The 21,240-nt window shown below is 32.7% G+C and overlaps 1 long non-coding RNA gene across 1 annotated transcript; it reads right to left on the bottom strand.

Annotated features, from left to right (window-relative positions):
* Positions 1 to 2,829: 2,829 nt before the first annotated feature.
* Positions 2,830 to 20,946, bottom strand: LOC139494723 (uncharacterized). The gene is made up of 6 exons (XR_011657123.1): positions 20,887 to 20,946; positions 19,949 to 19,975; positions 10,902 to 10,934; positions 5,655 to 5,687; positions 4,904 to 4,932; positions 2,830 to 2,965 (listed from the first exon to the last, which is right to left on the bottom strand). It is a non-coding gene; the product is annotated as an uncharacterized lncRNA (long non-coding RNA).
* Positions 20,947 to 21,240: the final 294 nt, after the last annotated feature.

Genomic DNA, 21,240 nt, shown 5'->3' with positions numbered 1-21,240 from the left:
TCTAAGTGGTTGGGTATTAGTTTAAAACAAAAGTTATTTGATCAGTTTCAACAGAAATGGAGAGCTGATATTGACTGTTCGCCAAAAGGTTTGGCCTACAAATTGTATAAACAAAATTTTGAATTTGAGGAATATCTGAATATTTTAAATGATAAAGATAGAATAACATTTGTAGATTTCGTACGGGTAACCATAATTTACCCATCGAAACTGGTAGATGGAATAAGATTGAGCGAAACCTTAGATATTGTAACTTATGTCATTGTAACGAGATTGGTGATGAATTTCATTACACTTTGCAGTGTAGTTCTTTGGCAAATTTTCGAGCACAATATTTGGATACTTTTTTCTTGCACAGATGTAACATACTAAAATTTGAAAAACTATTTCAGTTAAAAATTAAAAATAAGTTGAAAAAGCTGTGCAAAATCAGGGTTATAACTTTTCAAGTGAGTCTTCCTGGTTAATCACCACTCTTCTTTTACTATACTGTTTATCATGTATTATTTGATATTTTCATCTCATCTTGTCATGTGTGTTTGTGTTATGTTATATGACTTTTGATGAACTTCTTTGTACCATTGTATCTTTATGGTGTTTAAGAAATAAAGAATCTTGAATCTTGAATCTTGTAATTCAGCGTCTAAGCATCGCTGTTCAGCCTTACCATCACCGGTTAGAACGCAAAAGGTATATATACTTAGCATATCTACCCACCGCTTTCGAAACAAAAGAAAGCTTTATAAAAATCGCAGCAGCAATACTTGCAGTGATATTAATAAGCTATTTATACAGTCGATAAAGAAAAGAAAAGAAAAAATAATGTGAAAATATTTATTTATGATATTTAAAAAGCACACAAAAACCAACAAATCCAAAGCCTCCATGAAATCCAACAACTTAATTAATAAATTAAATTATAATTATATAAATTCCACACAATACGATTAAACGGAATTGGAATTAAAAAAAAAGCTTATTCAAAAGTAATATTTACTAATCAATGATGTTCACATAGTCGACTTAAACAAAAATAAAACATTTTTTTGTTGTTAGTGGATTCGTTTTGGTGTTTTATAATCGTAAAAATATTTCGTGCTGCAGACACATATGGTTGCTTGGCACATTTTCCAGATGTTGCCCTTTATAGAGGAAACATGTTAAAACCAAATTTTATTTTCAATACACGTAAACAGAAGTTTGTCTTGCGGATAAATTTGGAAAGTTTTTTTTTAACAAAATGTTGATATGGTCATGTTAAACATCTATGAAAAAAGGAAACAATGAAGTTATCGGTTCAATCCTATTTGATAGAAATAATGTAAAATATAGTATAAGAAAATGTATGCTGTATGCCCATAAAGATTAAACTTTGTTAATACTTATTAAATACAATTTTGCTTTTCGGTTACTATAAACAAAATGTTGATGAATAGCAAAAATAAAACATGCATCGCAAGGATGAATTTCAAACTTTAGTACGTTTTATCGCTAAATTTCATAATTGCAATTTTCACATAAGCCTTCGCAAAATTAGAATCCCCACAGTATAATTGTTTGTTATCAATATGTTTTAAAAGGTAAATGATTTTTTTATAAACAAATAAACAGGTGGTCACAAAAAATACCATGTGAAGATAGGATTAAGTGATATAAAAACTTAAAGAAGAAGTATGATAAGGCCTGTGTTTGGCCGTTTCAAATCGATTATCAAAAGGTATTATAAGTCTATCAAATAGCATCCTTCAGTTATTAAGAACACATACGACTGTAACTTATCAGTGCTTACCTTTTTGAGTTTGATCTTAAATTTTGCATCAAGTCTTCAAACATCTTTCATTTAATATAAAACTGTCAAAATATATGCAGTCTCATTTTGAGATCGGAGATTCTTCATTAATATATAAAGATATTAATCAATGCCTTGTTCAGAATGGATTTTGCCGTAAGTCGTATTATTTTTATATGTTAATGTAGGTACCGTATTGTTTTAGTTAACACTTTGGCAAATGCATCCATAAACTGGGTGTAAACAGCCCCTTTTCTTTATTGTTTTACAAATGAAAATTCATTAATTGATTAATTTTACCATTTTTGCAACTTCCTATGTTGGCTCTTATCGTACATCCTCCTTATCTAATATACAAATATAAAAAAAAAAAACAATACACTACACAAAACCAATAAAGATAAACCAGAAAAAAAAAAGATACTTTAAACGTTCAAAGATGTTCGTTCAACTGAGATTTAAATTAACAGCAATATTGTATTATGAAGCCTCTATTAAACATAGCTCAATTCCTCAAAGTTACAGAAAGATGATAAGATCTGTGTACATAATCATAGTATTGTGAAAAAATATTTAAATAAAAATAATTATGATAATGTTTGGCGGTAAAGAATGAATTTTTCAGACAAAAAGTATGGTATGAAATAACTGTGAACTGTATAAAATATTCAATAGATATATCGAGAGTTGTAACGAAAACCAATTGAGAAAAAAACATATAATATTAGATTTTATTTATTTATCTTTCATTTATTTTGAAATAAAATGAAAATATTTAGTATTCTTTTTATAAACGATTTCTGCTTTTACATCTGCAATCAATTTCGATTCAAAGAAAAGGCCATTTTCATAAAAGTGATAAAAATGGAAATATATCTGATAATATTAGGATTATACAAGAAGTGTAACACATTTTTAGAGGAAATGTAATATTAAGAAGGTAAACATCAAATGAACACGACTTCATTGTTGTAAATAATTGTGTTTTAGTTTTCATTTTTTCTCCCTATTGAATGATATTTTAAAAGGCTATTCTAATTTTTTCAATCAATATTCACAAAAAAAAAACATATTACACAAAGTTATAGAAATGAACAAAATATATAGATACATATTTTCCTTTCAGTAGTGCGCCTCTCTGTTATCAATGTGATTGTTCATCTTTTTCAGCTTATTCTGAAAGGTATACACATTTTCATAGTATCAACAACATAAAATAACGCTAAAATAAACTTCTTAGAACTGCCAATTGCATGTTATTGCTGAACCGCTAATTGTACGACGGTGTAAAAACCAACGAAACACCCGTACAAGATGTAGCGTTCGACTTGTTAACCGTTCGTTGGTCTTATTATTTTCGTTACTTGCGCAATAAGACGAGTGAATTCGGTACTGGTGGAAGAGGCAGTGCTTACCATTCAGCGGGAACCAATTTATGCCACATTTTAGTGTCAGTTTGTTGCATTTGATTTAGTTCTTTGTTGCATTTTGTGATGTTACTTGTCTTGTATGTGTCGATTAAAAGATAAATACTCATGGCATCTTTATTTATCTTCTTATTATTTGGTCACAAAAACTTACAAAAGTCAATTTGATCTCGAAAGGAATTAAATAAACACAATGCGTATTCACCGAAACAATGTCATACATTCTTCAGTAGTTTACTTGGTATAATGTAAGTAATTAGTTTATTACAGTCTCACAATCTAACATTATACATAATATATTATACATCATATAAAAACAGCATAAAAATATATTAGATTCCTGCCTTAAAAGAAACATTAGACACTTTTACCTCATGCTCATTAAATGAAAAAATTAAAAAACATTTTTCAAAAAAAAAAAAAAAAAAAAAAAAAAATATTTAAAAATACAAAACAATTACTTTATTAATTGAAGAAAAGGTAGATGTGGTATGATTGCCAATGAGTCCACTAGCCACCAAAATTAAATTCAAATGAAGTGGATGTTAGCAATTTAAGGCACCGTGCGTCTATAGTCTTCTATGAAAGGGCCCGACATAAAAAATATGAAACAATTCAATTGAGAAAACTAACTGCCTAATTCATAACAAAACAATTTGCGAAAAACAAATATATAAGAGTACAATAATGCTCGCTTTTCACTAGTTTATTGGTAGTGCAGAGTTGTTATTACTAAGGATTTTCTACTTCAGGAAAAGATTGCCTTAGCTGTATTTTGCAAAGCTTAGGAATTTTGGTCCTCAATGCTCTTCAACTTCGTACTTATTTGGCCTTTTTTTTTTTTTTTTTTTTTTTTTTTTTTGTAACTTTTTTTGGATTCGAGCATCACTAATGAGTCTTTTGTAGACGAAACGCGCGTCTGGCGTGAATACCACATTTAATCCTGGTATCTATGATGAGTTTATTTGGATCATTGATCTTCAAAAAACATGTACAGCCATTACACGCTGTTTTACGATAATACCATAGAATATGAATCACCAAAACACTGAAAAGTATAGATCAACCACAAACACCTACTCATCTAAGAAATAACAGATAAACAAACAAAGGCAAACAATAACGAACACAGTCCATATGACCCGACTTGATGCAGGGGTTGGGTGGGGGTCGGGGGGAGTTTAATATGTTTTGTGGCGTACAATCCCCCTTTCCAATCTATGCATGTTGTTAAATGGAACACACAAAAACATTCACAGTGGAGCTACCAAACAGATTTACTTGACTGAGAAAAAAAGCAGATAATTTTGGAAAGCAGGGTTTAAAATATACTTGCTTCTACAGTAAGTAAGCTAAGGTTATTACGGCTGTTAGAAAGAAACTGTTGCTTGAGATACCCCAAAAAACCCTGTTAATTTGAGTAGACAATTCTTTCCACAAGGATTTGTGAAATTGTCACAATTTTTATTTTATGAAGCAGAATCGAATATAATGTTTTATAGGATTGTGTTCACGACAGTTTAAATAGCAGAGCTTTGAACCCGAAATAAGAGTCGACAAGATGGACAAGATATTTTTTTACCAACTTTGTTTTGCACGATGTTACTTAAAACTAAATGATGGTACGAAGATTTCGCTTACAAAAAATACTTAAATGTAGAGATACTTAGACGTATAGATAAAGTACCTGTTTCAATGTTAGTGACCGAGACTTGACTGAAAAGAAAGCAATGTACAAATAAATATTTCAATTATTATTAGAAGTATCATGTAACAAAAAACTATTGTTTGTGTTTACAAAAACTTATCTATTTTTTTGTATACTTAGCATTAGACAAAGATATATTTAAACAAGAAAAGAAATTACATAAATACATTTTGTCTCGCACAGATTTTCTATGTTTGACATCGGAAATTCGAATTAAAGCAAAAATATATTAAACTTTAATAAATCGCCAAAACCAAGCGATTGCGTGAATGTGCTAAGGGTATTGCAACCTACATAGACGGTTCGACATTCGACCACGGGACAAGAGCAACGACTAATTAAAACAGAGCTGAATAATGTATTTTGTGGGTTTGGTTAGACTTTATCCTTGTATTCTAGTGCATCAAAATTTAATAAAAAAAAAAAGAAGCATGTCGGTCTAGTAAACTCCACATTCCACACACAATGAATAACATTTCTCGTCCTGAATATGATTGAAAAGGCATTTGCTGGACGGTGAATGCTTCATGTAATCAATCAACCTATTTATTATTTCTGCCGTTTGCAAATTATAAAACAACAGATCATATTTTATAGTTACACATTTGGCTTGCACGGTGTGAACATTTGGACACTTCTTCTATTATTTTTTTCATTTTATTATTTCTGTCATAAGCACTGAGTGCATAGTTTGGATATACTTTACAAAAACAATGTTATGTATACGTACTTGTTTCGTGGTTTTGTGACTAGTGTTGGAATTCTAAAATATAAAAATGAATGTGAGAGAGGAAAGGTGAAGATATTCTGTGTTTAGTTTCCATATTCGCAATATTTCAGTTGTTATTTTTTTCTTCTAGTTTAAGGACAAAGCCATACATTAATAAATGTACGAAGTTTACTTTGTTCTCATTAATAGCACGGGTGTCATTCGGTTTATCGAGAGAAATGATCGTGAAAGAATATCCAACGGTGGTCAAGTATTGACAGACGATCGTGAAAGCTCTGGTACCGTATCGTGAAAGAGATCTAATCGAGAAGACATATGAAAGGTCAATAGATAATCTAATTTAATTAATTACACGGACAATGTTACAACAAAATAAAACTCTTTGTCAAAATGGTTCAACATTATGATCAGTATGTAAAAAAATCCAGTTTTAAAAGTACATAGTTTTTACAAAACAACAAAAGGCAGATTGCTCCTCGACATTTCAATGACATCAAAAATGTAAACGTACCTTGACCTATAATGGTTTACTTTTTTAAATTGTTACTGGGACGGAGAGTTGTCTCATTGGCACTCATACCACATCTTCCTATATCTATAATCATGATTTTTTTTCTCTCAAAAAATCGAATGAAATTAACTTCTTTTCTAGGAATAAGGCCATTATATTTGAATGAATCAAATGGTTCTGATAGTTATTCTGTATGAACATAATCTGAAACTTGGTAAAAAAAGAAGTATTTACACAAAATTGATTTTTCGGATTGTGAATGATCACGTACCGCTTTTTAAAGACCGGGAAAAGAATCGTGAAAGATCTGATGCAACGAAGACGTTCAAATTATTCTTCAATTATATGATAATTATTTTTTGTTTTTATTGGTTTTGAAAAAAGCCTAGATGACTGACCCGGGTCTCTTTTATTTTGTTGGTGAATAGGGCTATAATATAATCGAGCAATGCCATTGGATCTAATTATCTTATAATGGATTTTCCCATCACCATACCTTTCATAAAAGTTTCTCAGTTATCAGTTGAAACATTACTGCATAGAGATAGTTTTGCAGTCCTATGAACAATTGTTGTTGGATGAATATCTTGAAATAGAGATGAAACATGTCGATCTCCCGGTTGTTGGTACAAAGCATCATAATAAGTTCGTTGATTTAGAGCGATTTTTGAAGACTGAGCAATGTATTCTTACTATAAGAAATAAAGATGAACTATGTTGTGCCAGAGCTTTAATAACGACAAAAGCAAATATTGACAAACACGAAAAATGGAACAGTATACGGTTAGGATGTTATTCAAGAACAGCTTGCATTTGATTTGCATAATCTTGCAAAAGTTCCCCTTCATAAATGTGGAATTGAAGAAATCGAGCAATTTCAGACAGTTCTGCCGGGATATCAGATTTGCATTGTATCAAAGCAACACTTTAATAGAAACATCTATCACGGACCAGATGCAGAAAAAAGATCTACTTGTATTTTCATGATGGTCATTACGTCGGAGTTTTTATTGTCACTCTTGCCAGAAGGGATATCAGCATAAAGAGGAACACAGTTGCAATAACATTTGCACTTCATGCCATAAAATACACGATAAGGCAGACAATGATTGGATATACTGCAACGATTGTAATCGTCATTTCAATGGACAAAAATTGTTACAATTACACACAAGCAACAAGGAAAGGGGACTCTACATGCATTTGGTACTATCGGTGCAAAGTTTGTAGTCAAATTATTAATTAAAAAAATGCACAAGAAAGAACATCAATTTGGTTAGGTTTACTGCAAGACTTGTAAAGATTTCTATGAAGTTGGGCATCTCTGTTTTATGCATCCAGTAGTAGGCCACAGACAGCCAAAAACAGAAGGGTCATGGAAACGCAAATAATGAAACCGACAAGTCAGTCGATGCAACACTTTAATAGAAATATCTACCACGGACCAGACGCAGAAATCAGGGGACATAGAAGCATTTCTTGTAAACCCCATATTTACATTTTCTTTGATTTTGAATGTACCCAAGATGATATGCTAGAATGTACAGATGGATTTCAGCCAGGAGATTCTAGATGTAAGAACTGTGGAACAACTAACTGTTGAGGTAATGAAAACAAACCAAATGTATGTGTTGTTCATAAAGTATGTCTAGGATGTTTCGACCGGGAGATTACACAACATAGTAAATGCAAGATATGTGGTAAGAGTGAGCTTGTTTTCAACGGAAAGAATACAACGAATGAATTTTGTCAATGACACAATAACGGAGCTACAGTTCTCTATCACAATGTTAAAGGATACGATTCCTCCCCTATACTGCAATACCTATACCAGAACGGTGTTCTTTCAAAGATCGTTCAAAACGGAGCCAAGATCATGTCCATTGAGGTTCCGTCATGTAATATTAGAATGATTGACTCGATCAATTTTTTACCTATGGCACTCTTAAAATTGCCTAAAATGTTTGGAATTAAAGAACTACAGAAAGGATACTTGCCGCATTTTCATAACAGGAAGGAAACACTACAGTTGTGTTAGACCATCTTCCAGATGCTATGAAATCAGGGGACAGAGAAGCCTTTCTTGAATGACACCAGACTAATGTGAAAACCATGTTTGACTTACTTGAAGAACTTTTGAATAACTGTCGATCACGTGTAGATATTCTGAGGCGATGCTGTTTAAAGTTTTGGGAACTATTTATGTCAATGACGATATCAACTTGCGATGATTCGGGTATTGATCCGTTTGCAAGCTGCATTACTATAGCTTTGGCGTGTAATTTGATGTTTCGCACAAAATGTCTGCGCCCTGAAACTATTGGGATTATACCAGCACAAGAATACCGTCCGGAAGAGAAACATTCTATCAAAGCTTTAAAATGGATTAAATACGTATCACAGTCTGAAGGGGTACACACTCAGCATGCAAGGAACGGCGGGGGAGAAAACAATTGACCAATATAGAGTAGATGGTTATTTTGAAACCGATGAGGACGGAAATGTTGTAATGGAATATCATGGTTGTTTTTGGCATGGATGTCCGAAATGATACGCCCAGCACACTATTAACACTGGAAATAATTTAACAATGCCTGATTTGCATCATCAAACTATGGAGAAGAAAATCCACATTGAAAAGCAAGGATATACATACAGTTGTATATGGGAATGTGAGTTTGACAAAAATATCCGTGAAAATGACAGGTTGTAGAGCGGAAGCATTTAAACTGTACCACGAATCTTCAGATTGCGAATATATCAAATACTAAATGATGTAACCTCACTTTACCCTTACATCAATAAAAACTGGTAAAGCCGTATTAGCGCTACCCAACAGTTGTGACAGAAAATTTTGATGATTTAGAAACAAATGAAGGATTAATCAAATGCAAAGTGTGTCCTCCCCGTGAACTTCACATTCCATTGTTACCCGCTAAGATTAACAACAAACTGATGTTTTCCTTGTGCAGAACTTGTACAGAATTGAAAAAACAAGCAACTTGTGTGCACAATCCTGAAGAACGATCATTCATTGGAACCTAGGTAACACATGAGTTAAAGATGGCATTGCAAAAGGGATATGCAGTGGATACAATTTATGAAGTATGGCACTTCAATGAAGTTGACCAATATGATCCAATATCAAAATCAGGAGGAATCTTCAAGGAATACATCAATACATTTATGAAAATGAAACAAGAAGCCAGTGGTTGACTTAGCTGGTGTATTAGTGAAGATCATAGACAGAAATATATTCAAGATTATTTCTTGAAAAAAGAAGGAATCTTACTGGACGATACCAAAATAGAAAAGAATCCGGGCCTCCGTTCCCTTGCTAAACTTATGTTGAACAGCTTCTGGGGTAAATTCGGACAACGGACAAATTTTGACCAGTGATCAACATCTTGTAACTGGAGTTGACTTTGTTAAGGATGAAATGGTAGAGATGAGATGGAAAAACAAAGAAGAATTCCTGGAAACTTCTGGCAGAACCAATGTAGTATTAGCTGCATATACAATATTCAAGCTAGATTAAAATTGTACAGTTATTTAGAAGAGCTAGGACCCCGAGTCATGTACACAGATACTGATTCAATTGTATTGACTCTAAAGGAGGGCTAGTCGGAACCTCCACTTAGTGAGTATCTAGGAGATCTTACAGATGAAGTCCCGTTTAATAACATCCCACATGTTGTAACCGGTGGCCCCAAAAACTATGTTTTCAAGCTGGAAAAGCCAGATCCTATAAGAATTAAAACTGTATGCAAAGTTCGCGGAATAACACTCAACTATAAAAATTATCTTAGCATTAATTTTATCACCGTGCAATAAATGGTAACAAATATAAGCGATCATAATGTTATTACAGTTGTTGATGAAAACAAGATTTCGAGAGACCCGAAGAACGCCCGAATTATAACAAAAACAGAAAGTAAAGACTATAAAATTGTTTTTGACAAACGAGTTATAGTTGATGATTACAAAACAATACCATACGGATTTTATAATGTGTGTTTAGAAATGACAGGTCTTGAGAAATTCTTTGTTGTTGTGATTTATATACAATAAATTATGTAATATATCTAAAGATTTTATGTAATTTGTAAGCCCACATATATTTGGAGGTATTTACATTTGAAACCTAATCTGGATACAAACACTAAACCTTTAAACCAATGCAGTTGAAACGACCATACACATATTTATTGAACAAACACAACACATGGAAATTTTTAACGGTCTTGACTTGCTATACAGCCCTTGCACGGTAGGTATTGTACAAAATCCTCCCCTTCACATATAAATACTAAAACTGAAATGCCACACCTGTATACATTCTCCATTAATTCAAAATGACCGTCTGATATCTGATTTTTAAACATTGCATCACAAATGTCATTATTTGGTCATTAGGAGAACTTAATCATTCATATTAATTAGACTCGGACACTGGTCAACACTAAATATTAATGAAGAATTTAATTAATATACTTAGTTATATAATTTATTGTCACAATTAATTGTCAATTAAGAACAGACAACATTTACTTAATTATGTTAGTAATTAAAAAAAAATGACCACTTGTGTGGCACATTCCCTCCTCCATCCAAGATGGCGGCTTTAACGTCAGGCTATGGGGAAAAAGTGATCTAGTCTCACAGGGATGACTACCGAGAACGTGCACGAATTTGATAGTTGTCTATACCAAATAAAAATATGATCAAATACTTACTGTTGTGTCGCATTATATGGTGGTGGTGATTCTCTGAAAAACATAAAAAAAAAACCACTCACTACTAAACTATTTACTACTTAAAAGGTAAAGTTGTATGTCTTATTCGCAATATTTCATTTTCCGTTTTTTGCCGCCTTATGCAACAGTCCTGCGTTAAATCACTGATCGCATGTATTTTCATGTAGTGTGACTGGCGGATACTGTATTGATGGTAAAAATAATTAAAATTTGATAATTGTTCAAAATAAAGTAATATAATTGATATCATGGTTATATTTATAAATTAACTGTTTACCAAATTTAGTGAATGTTTTAAATACTAAGGCTTTTCTACCTCAGGAATAGAGAACCTTAGCTGTATTTGGCATAACTTTTAGGAATTTTTGTCATCAATGCTCTTCAACTTCGTTTTTTATTTGGCCTTTTTAACTTATCTGGATTCGATCGTCACTGATAAGTCTTTTGTAGACGAAACGCGCGTCTGGCGTAAATACAAATGTAATCCTGGTTTCTATTATGAGTTTATATATATATCCTCAATTCACTCCCAATGTTTCAATATCGAATTATATTAAGATATCAGTTACAAGTATTACTCATGATGGTCTTGACTCTGTACAAACATTTGGCTGGGGTTAGATTTTCTTAAATATCAACCATAATCTTTTATCATTTCGATTACTAGATTAACAAAATGTACATACTAGAACATACAACAAAAAGGGCATTTTTGAAATACTAACCTTTAAGAAAACTGTACAAACACAGTGCCCACCTTAATATACGGTATGTATTATTATCAAAGACAAGAGTTGGTTGACCGTTATGAAATAACTATTTTACAGATGATATCGGATATGTTCCTTATGTCGTAACTACAATCCCTTTTCACCAATAATACCTACCGATTTAGACTATTAACCAGGTTTGTAACAACACGACGGTGCCACATGTGAAGCAGAATATGCTTACCCTTCCGGAGCACATGAGATCGCGCCAAGTTTTTGGTGGGGTCTGTGTTGCTTAGTCTTTATTTTTCTATGTTTTGTATTGTGAACTATTATTTGTCTGTTTGTCTTTGTCTTTTTTAGTCATGGTGTTGTCAGTTTATTTTCAATCTATGAGTTTCACTTGCTCTGATATCTTTCGACCCTCTTTTGTAACAACACATTTTTATGAAGCAAAATTGTTTTTGTAAGTTAAAAACAATTTAACTACGATATATTTGTATAAGTAACTGAAAAAGTATGTTTCGGATTAAAAAATTTGACAAGTTACAATGTACCATTATTTCAATCCCCAAAAGTATGAAGCAAACATAATATAAATAGTGTTCAAACTGTTTTTATTTATTAGGGAAACAGACTGTAAAACATTTCTGCACTTCAAGGCCACACATAGAAGTTCCTTATAAAATAAGTTAGGGCTGGCAATGGAAATTTATAGATTGGACAAGTCATCCTACAAATAATGTCTTATGGTATACTCAGAATTTTAATATTATATTTTATACTATTAAAATTTTGAAATCTTAGATTTAAATTCACTCAGATATGAGGGTTCCAACGAGATGTATAAAGCCCTATCTATAAGCCAAGACTTTGAATAAGCAGGAATACTTTTATTTTTGTAAGTGGGAGTTTTTAACTGCACATTAAGTTAAAAAACTCTTATCAATGAGTTTGATCCATTTTGAAATAATATCTTGTCAGACGGGTGTGTAAATTGTAAATTCATGTTTTCTCTCCGTATACCTTTGTTTAATTTAATAAACATTCATAACTTTTCTTACAAGGTGAATAGAATTATTTTTAGAAGTAAACGTATATATTTCTAATGCTACGACCCTTTATATAGGGTTGACATCCTATAGAAGAAGAGAACTCCGAGGAAAATTTTAATCAGAAAGTCCCTGAGCAAACGGTAAAATCAAAAGCTCAAACACATCACACGAAAGGTCAACAACTGTCATATTTCTGACTTCGTACAGACATTTTCGTATGCAGAACATGATCGATTGGACCTGGTAAATGTCGATATTATTTTTTCCTTCAGATTTAAAACTAAACTGCAAAAAGGGGTACTTATGTGATTGAAAAATATAAGGGAAGTAGCTCTTACATGATGTGCATCATATCCTGATGACCTGTTAATGGGGAGGTTTCTAACAGCTTAATTTTTTTAATTTGTTGCTAACCACTTTCCCCCCAAAAAAATGAAAACTTATTTAATTTGATCATTTTCTTTAAGATAGGAGAATTACTCAATCAGACCATATAGGGGTCATACATGGAGATGGACATAACAATGAAATTCATCATCATTTTCATCATTCCTAATAACATTTTATTGAATTAGCAAACCTAATTTGATTACCAAAATATTTTCTGTTTTTCTGTAAAAACAGATATTGTCAGAGGAATAATTTTACTGGAATCAGCAATGTATATGAAATCTGTTAAAGAAAGGGGGACGAAAGATACCAAAGGGACAGTCAAACTCGTAAATCTAAAACAAACTGACAACGCCATGGCTAAAAATGAAAAAGAAAAACAGAAAAACAATAGTACACATGACACAACATAGAAAACTAAAGAATTAACAACACGAACCCCACCAAAAACTAGGGGTGATCTCATGTGCTCCGGAAGGGTAAGCAGATCCTGCTCCACATGCGGCACCCGTCGTGTTGCTTATGTGATTACAAATCCGGTAAATAGTCTAATTCGGTAGGTCAAATTCATGAAAGGGAAGGGGATTGTAGTTACGACGTAAGGAACATATCCGATATCATTTGTGAAACGGTTATTCCATAACGGTCAACCAACTCGTGATGGCGTCCGTAAAATTTACGAAGGGATGATTTCAACTTCACCATTTGGAACTCTTGGTTTAATAGCTTCCTTGTGAGCAGTAACCCTCTATCAAGAAAATCGTGATAGGAAATGCAAGCACGGGAATATCGTATCAATTGGGAGATATATACCCCGTATGCAGGTGCTGCTGGAATGTTGCTACTTAGAAATGGAAAGTTCACAATTGGAAAGCTGAAATCATCTCTTTTGTCGTAAAGTTTTGTCTTCAACCGACCCTCATTGTCAATTTCTAGATGTAAGTCAAGATATGAAGCCGGCTCAACTGTATCTGTAGTATCCTTTATCTCCAATTCGATGGGATAGATGCGATCTACATAGTCACCAAATTTTGAATTGTTTAGTGAAAGAACGTCATCTATATAGCGGAAAGTAGAGTTAAAGGATATTGCTAGCTTCTTATCTTTCTTCCTAAGAAGTTCCTGCATGAAGTCAGCCTCATAATAATAAAGAAACAAGTCGGCAAGTAGAGGGGCATAGTTTGTTCCCATTGGGAACCCAATGGTTTATTAAGAGAGATATATTCATGTGCAGAATTGTTTCCACGGTGGAAACCCCACCAGATTACCTAGGTTATTTGAGTTCTTATAATCAGAAATGTCTGTTGAACTAATGCATCATTTAATGAAGGAAACGTTAGAAGACCAGGGCCTTCTACCACCCACAAACGTATTGTCAACTGAGGAAAATTAGATATTTATCAGACTTATTATCATTAAAATGGAGATGTGGATAGGTGAAATGTACTTTGTAATAAATTCAAATATTGACTCATTTTTTTATGAAATTAAAAAAAAACCCACTAAATATTGCAATTAATATTCGGTTTTAAAATACAAAATGAAACATAAGGAAACATATTAATTTTACAACAGTGATCTTGTTTTGCTGAATCTTCCTCTGGCATCAAGTGTTTCACTTTTATTTTGCGTGATCGTAATCATTTTACTTGCAAGTTTGATTGATCGTGCACAATTTTGATAATATACAAGGTCAACACTTCATACAATAACTTTTAATTCCTAAACTTATTTTCCTGAACTTTTAACATTAGATTTGGATTAAGCTTTTGATGAATATAAGTTTTCTCCAGAATTATTGGACTTATCTATGGAAAGTCAGGCATTATCTCGAATTTGCTTTGATTCTTTTTAACAAATGTTGTCTCACATTGCTACATTTTATCAAATAAGGTCACTTTTATATTCCGAATTGAGTATGTATCACATACCATACTTAATATAGTATGCAGCTAAGGCTTGCATTGATTTCCCGTCTGTTTTGCCCTGTTGTTGAAATTGAGTTATACAATTATTTTATTTTATCCCAATCAGTTGTGGTTTGGTGGCGATGTGGTGGTTATGGTTGTAAGGCTCCAGAGACATGCATTCAACGCTACATATATATATATATATGTAACCATTTCATATTATTAGCTATTATAAAGTCAACCATACAACATAGCCCCTGCCACCCTAACAAAAAATATTTGTGATATGGATAGCTATCCTTTAACACATTTCATTGCTTTTTAAACATTATAAGTAGTTTCTTATCAAATGTACTATAGCTCACTTTCATTTGGCCTACTTAAGACTGGATTACTGTTCTAATTATATATAAATATACTAAATAAATAAATGATTTGGAAAATACATTGAAGGTAAAAAAAAGTCATGAGAATTCCGAATGCAATTAGGTTATATCCAGGAACTCTGGTTCTAAACCTTGGTTCCATCTGGGTTTTCTGGTTCTGAACCTTGGTTCTTTGGTTCGAAACCATGGTAACTGGTTCAACATCCGGGTTGTTTGGTTAAGGCAACCCAACTTCTTGGTTCCATCTGGGTTCTATTCTGGATCATTCTAATGTTCCCGTTAAACATAACAGAAGATAACCGCAAGTCTCCGAATAAAAAGGTAAAGTAGGTCAAAGACGCTAAAATTATTTTATCTGTAACATTAAACATTTTAGCATCGACGGTAACGGAAGCTATATAAGGTATTTATCTTCTCATTTTAATTATTTTGATAAGGAAACTAGATAAAAATAAAGCATCGTATAGATTTTTAAAACAAACCGAAGTATACAGTACATCGAACATTCTTTTATTTAATTCAGTCGTTTTTTTTGTTTTGTTTTTTTTTTCTCCATTACTCATCCCTTATTTACGTAAATATGACTAGACAGTGGCGGATCCAATACTTTTCCTAAGGGGCCCGCTCCAGTCATGCTTCAATGATTCCCTATATAATCAACCAAATTTTTCCCACGAAAAGGGGGGGGGGACGCCTGTGCTAGAAGTTTTAAAACCACCCAATTAGGACATGTTGTGTATATGGCTAACGATATGTGCATCTAGCAACTTGATCAGTTGACGACTTGCATATATATTTGATTCACATTTATTATCAAGTTCGACTGAATTTTATTTAATGGCTTTTTAATAATGTCAGATATGAAAGACTTGAATAACCCGAATAATGTCAGTCGTTATATTCCGCTGATCTCCGTCTAAACCCCGATTGCTACATTAACTATGTAGGCTATGGGCCGCTAGAGGGCGCAGAATTATTCGAGTTAGGATATGAATACATGTGAAGCAAATCTTTTTGTTCAAAACAGAATGTTAAAAGACATATAAAGGAAAGTGATGACCAATAAGATTGTAAGCTTTAATTAGTTGGAAAAAAAGTTATAAAATATAATAAAATGTATAATTATGTACAATAAATTTGTCAAATTTGATACTCATTCAGTCATTGTGAAGGGCATGCATATAATCATTCGGCCAACAATAAAGAAATCAAAATCAAGATTGAATATTGGTATAATAAAATTATGTGTACATGTGTAAATGACAGTGCTGCCTAGTGGGATGTGTATCACCAGCACAATAGTCAGAACTTCTGTGTTGGCGCCATGCAGTGGCGGATCCAGAACTTTTCCTAAAGGGGGGGGGGGCCCGCTGACTGACCTAAGGGGGGCCCCGCTCCAGTCATGCTTCAATGATTCCCTATATAATCAACCAAATTTTCCAGCCAGGCCCCCCTGGATCTGCCTATGCCATGATTTAGGGGCATAAAGAGTAACACTAGTCCGTCTGTCCGGAACGTCCCATAAAAACGGGTTCCGCTCTCCTAACTTTAGTTTGCCTCAACCAAATACTACAAAACTTATACACAATATATAAAAGAAGCTGGTGAATGAGTGCCAATGAGAACTCTCCACAAGAGACTAAATGACACAGAAATTAACAATTATACAATGTAGCCTAGGTCACCACACGGTCTTCAACAATTAGCAAGGTTCATACCGCAAAGTCAGCTATGAAAGGCACCGACATGACAAGGAAAACAATTCAAACGAGAAAACAAACGGTATAATTTATGTACAAAAAAATAAACGAAAAACAAGATAGGCACGTGCATATAAAATAAGGCGGGGTTAAACATGTTAGCGGGATCCCAACCCTCCCCCGTATGTGTCATGAGTGCCAATGAGAACTCTCCACAAAAGAGCAGATGACACAAACACTAACAACTATAGGTCATAAACAGCTTTCAACAATGAGCAAAGTCAATACTGCATATAGTCAGCAATAAAAGGCACTGAAATGACATTGTAAAACAATATTCAAACGAGAAAATAAACGAGCAAATTTATGTACAAAAAATGAACGAAAAACAAGTATGTAACACATAAATACGACATTCATTGAATAACAGGCTCCTTACTTACCACAGGCACATACATACCAAATAAGGCGAGGTTGAACATGTAAGCGGGATCCCCACCTCAACACAAAATCAAATTTGAAAATTTTTAAGTGTCACTTTTACCGTTCAAGAGTTATCATGTCCCTTTAAAAACATAAGAAGTGCTGACTCTTTCGTTTCCTTTCTCTTAAATAAGTCTGACTCAATCAAATGTTAGGAACCTTATACGCGATTCACATTACCCTATACTGTATACACAGATCTCTCAAGTTCGATATTGGGTCCCGATGGCGTCACTGTTCATGAGTTTTAGATGTAAAAAGTTGTGGTACGAGTACCAATGATACAAATGTCAACCCGGAGCCTTGAGATAGGAAAACTGCGAAATTTATTGTCCGTTCTTTAACTTTAATTTGCCTCAACTAAATGTTTTGAAACTTATTCACAATGCTTATGGTCACAAAACGGTCAAAATTACGCGAATCCTGCATCTATATGTGGAAGTTTACTCACTTTTTTCACAAGCAGGGGTATCTGTGGTTAATAGACATATTCTACATTTATTTCAGTAATCAGCTTATTTACTTCCATTGAATTCTTCTTAAAATAGACTCAACTTACACATTTTTTTCAGGATCTCGGTGCAGTTTAGTAACAAACAGTGATATGTCAAGTTAAATGTGACCAACTTAACAAAGTGTTTAATAAAATAAACTTACAATTAAAAACATACAAGACTAACAAAAACCAGAGACTCCTGACTTGACGCCAAGGTAATCATACCAAGAGACACATCCAATATGCAAAGGTCAAGAGTCAAAAAGTCATAGTCTGGTCAAAGGATCCGTGTAAAAAAAACCACAAAACGGATTTTGAGAAAAGGGTCATCGTGGTACACAAAACTAACAATATATCTAAGAAGATGTGGTACGAGTGCCAATCATACAGTAAATTCTCCATTTAATTCAAACAAAATATACAAGTTTTACATTGAGGGCAAATGTCAAACTCACATGAAGTTTCTCGTGCCAATAGACTCATCATCTTATGACAATACATCTACATGCCAATGATGCCACATATTAAGAAGCAAGGTCAATTGAAAATTATTTTTGAAGTCAAGGTAATATACCGAGGAACACACTGCAACATGATGACACACCCAGCATGCATACATGTAGGTCAGGATTCAAAAAGTCAAAGTCTGATCAAATGTTCCATGTAAAAAATACACACAGCAGTCTTGCACGAAAGCTCATCATGGTATACGTAACAATGTATTGTGTCATGATGCATTACACATGCAAAATATAGAAAACCTAGGCCAGAGACAGAAACACAAGACATATAACTAAACTCAATTGAATGGTACTTGTAATGCAGGTCACTACAATTGCCATCAACAAAGAATAAAAACTCTCGCAACAATGTAAAGTTAAACCCGTCTTTCACTAAAGTTTGAGCATGTTTCTTTGCAACGATTATCTTACCACATATAACTAAGAATCGAGTCGTGCAGTTATGTCAATAAATTAAAACGGTAAGATTAGACATTAAAACACTAAAAACTAGGGTTTACCATTAATTTTTAACCCAACCATATGATAATACTAAGGTAAACTTATTGAAAAACATGATACAGTCATGAAATTGAATATTTGAAATAGTACGACCAGAACAATACAAGACAGAGTTGTAAACAAAAATAAGTAATGATAAATATCGAATTTTTAATCCCAATGCACAAATTAGGAACCGTAGTTTTCATTCAATTATTTATCTGAAATGTACGCTTGGGTTCAACAATGGAAATTAACACTGTATATTTATATAAACGATCAATCTTGTAAATTAATAAATAAATAAAAACGTGTGGTCTGATCGCTAATAAACAAACCACCAGATACCAAAATGACATAGAAATTAAAAATTATAGGTTATTGATGGCCTTCAATAATGAGAAATAGATCGAGAGGATTTTTAAATAAACAACCTGGCCTGGAAAGAACTGCAAAAATAACTTGGCGCAAAATAGACTTCTAGTCTGCATCTCAAAATGTAGGATAGAGCAGGATACAAATGTACATAAAAGTGTAAATATAGTAAGAAAATAATATCATGTGTAGCAGTCTTGGATGCAAATAAATCCAGAAGCAAAATCCTACTGACCCCTACAACAACATAAATTATCAAATGATTGTGCCCCTAAGATAGTGCACACCGATTTAAAAAGTAAAGTCACAGACATTTTAAAAAAGATCATAAAAACAATCTCATGTAGCTCTATAGCTGTTATTTTACCAAACTTTGCCTGTGTTGGTAAATCGTTGATATGATTTCAAAATATTGCATGGCATCATTGTAATTTAGATACAAAACATGCTAAGAATAAGACAAGAATTAAACTATTAATGACATTTTCCGTTGACATTTACGTCAATAAGGAATACGTACCTTGGTTCCATGTCCCTGCCGTATAACCTTAAATTGAAATAACATTTATTGAACAGATGGCAAAACGAAAAGAAAAGGACTAAAATCGGTTCTCATTTTCACATATAAATAATGTGCTACAATTACATATGTATATTGAAAGTACTTTTTTTAGCTATAATTGTGTGCTTTTTTTCGTTCTTGTTACCAGATTGGGGTTCCTCTTAACAAAGTAAGGACTTCGCAATATTTATCCAAACAATAAATCCGGATATATTTTTGTAAAGTCTGCACGCACTGCTGTAAAAATAAAGGATTTTTTCATTTGCCTGTGATACTGGTAACGCTATTAACATTATATTTTTTTGGGGAAAACCCTAGAAAACGCAGTTATAAAGTTATAAACTAGTGGCAGCTCGCTTACATTAGAATTCAATAGAAATTCAGGTACGTCGAAAATGCATTTTGATTTGTGAAATGAATATTCTATGTTCATTTTCATTACAGAGAGACAATATTTCAATTCTGTTATTTTGGATTAACATTAAACATAAAAATTTTTCCTCAATTATTTTGATTTGTTGGTTGTCTATGGTTATTAGTGTGAAATTGATATAGGTTTCCGACAATTTTAACATCGAGTTAGCCTCATATCATAAAATAAAAGCATTAATTGAAAATTCGTATTTAACATTATTGATACATTTATTACATTTTCTTTGTTCTTTGTGCAATCCATCGTACTCGCAAATTTTTGCCATGATAGGCATTTTATTTTAGTATTCAGCATACGCTTATGGCACAATCAAAGCAAAACGCATATAGTCGTTTTGAATACTTGGAAAGTACATTGGCTCATAATTTATTTCAATAAACGTAAATGTTAAAAGAAATGTTTCTGTTCGTTGTACTAAACATTGCAATAGACTGATTTCAAACAATCTTATTTATTCAATTACCTTACGCAACAGCATATAATATCGTTTCCAAAACAAGAACATATTGCAGCATGTGAAGGACTGTAAAAAAGAATTAATAAAGAATAATGTGAATGCTTTATTTTTCCTCTGCGTTTTCCTCCCAAAGAAGAATGTTAATTGTATTTACTTGACGTTTTCACCATATATAATATTTCAAGAGTATGTTATATGATCATATGAAATAACCCTTTCTTGAATAGTTCGTAGATAGTTGGTGTAATGGAATCATGATCACTATATATGAAGAATTGATCACGAAATAACAAAGGAATAACATTAAATTCATGCTGTAGTAAAAAAAAATCTGCTATGTTGAAATACAGGTTTAATAAT

This window comes from Mytilus edulis, chromosome 11 (genome assembly GCF_963676685.1).
Source record: "Mytilus edulis chromosome 11, xbMytEdul2.2, whole genome shotgun sequence".
Classification (NCBI taxonomy): Eukaryota; Metazoa; Mollusca; class Bivalvia; order Mytilida; family Mytilidae; genus Mytilus; species Mytilus edulis.
Note: the sequence above shows the minus strand (reverse complement) of the source record. Positions and strands in the feature narration are given on the sequence as shown.